The sequence below is a fragment of the Schistocerca gregaria genome, chromosome 2, assembly GCF_023897955.1.
Source record: "Schistocerca gregaria isolate iqSchGreg1 chromosome 2, iqSchGreg1.2, whole genome shotgun sequence".
Lineage (NCBI taxonomy): Eukaryota > Metazoa > Arthropoda > Insecta > Orthoptera > Acrididae > Schistocerca > Schistocerca gregaria.
The window spans coordinates 73805819-73807010 of NC_064921.1; the positions used below are offsets into that span (position 1 = coordinate 73805819).

General features: G+C 47.9%; 1 non-coding gene across 1 annotated transcript; it reads right to left on the minus strand.

Moving 5' to 3' along the window:
* Positions 1 to 201: 201 nt before the first annotated feature.
* Positions 202 to 276, minus strand: Trnat-ugu (transfer RNA threonine (anticodon UGU)). Its single transcript has one exon. It is a non-coding gene; the product is annotated as a tRNA-Thr (tRNA).
* Positions 277 to 1192: the final 916 nt, after the last annotated feature.

Below are 1192 nucleotides of genomic sequence, written 5' to 3' on the forward strand. Positions count from 1 at the left end.
GTAGTTATTCGAGACCTCTGTCATCATCGCAATGAGGTTGCGCAAATTTGTACGATCTGTCGCACGACGGCCGGCCGCACACAGCTGTGAGTCCTGCAATGTTGGAATGTGCGGGCACTCTCATTCGAAATTAGAATTATATTAATACCTTCAGCTGCTGACTGGCGTTGATAGATATCAACGGGGGCAGGTGAAAATGTGTGCCCCGACCGGGACTCGAACCCGGAATCTTCTGCTTACATGGCAGATGCTCTATCCATCTGAGCCACCGAAGGTACAGAGGATAGCGCGGCTGCAGGGACTATCTCGCCCACGCCTCCCGCGAGACCCACATTCCCACCTTGTATGTCCACACACTACATTCGTAATGCCCACCCCAACACACTCATTACTCGCGGAAGACATTCTTACCAAGTCCCGTAAGAGTTTGGGGAATATGTGTGTATCTGCACAGAAGGAGGAGGTCATGGCCGGTATTGCCAGAAAGATATACTTATATAAATGTGGTGTCTGTTCTTTCAGACAAGTCCGAAAGAACATACAACATATCCGTATAACTCTCATTCGAGGTGATCGGCGGATCGTAATTGAACACGTCGCTGCACAATTGGCTTCACACAAGGCCGCGCAACAGAGAGGAGCTCATAGAACTTCACTGGACTGCTCTTCCTCATCCACCCTACAGCCAGGATGTTGCACCTTCCGACTTCCATCTCTTTGGCACAATGAAGGTTGCACTCCGCGGGATGCAGTACGTGGATGCCGGGTCGTTTATTGATGCAGCAAGATGTTGGCTCCGACGTCGAGCAGTACAGTGGTACCATGTGGGCATACAGGCCTTTCCAGTAAGGTGTATTGAGGCTGTCACACTAAACGTGCATTACGTTGGAAAATTACGGGGTCTTGCAGCGAAAAGAGAGGGGAATAATATGGTGTATCAGAATCCTGAATAAAACCGACTTGCTTCTAGAATAATAGTGTTGCATTACTTACGGATGGCCCCTCGTATGCTAGATATGTATGAGGGTAACTCCAAAAGAAATGCACACTATTTTTGTAAAAATACAGTTTTCATTCTGAATGTGTGAACGTTTTACAGTGTGTATATACATCCTTCCCTCTCGTTATCAAACTAAGTTCAACCTGTTCGCGTGAGTGGTGCCGTCACAGCATGTCTTCAAGATGGCTGCTA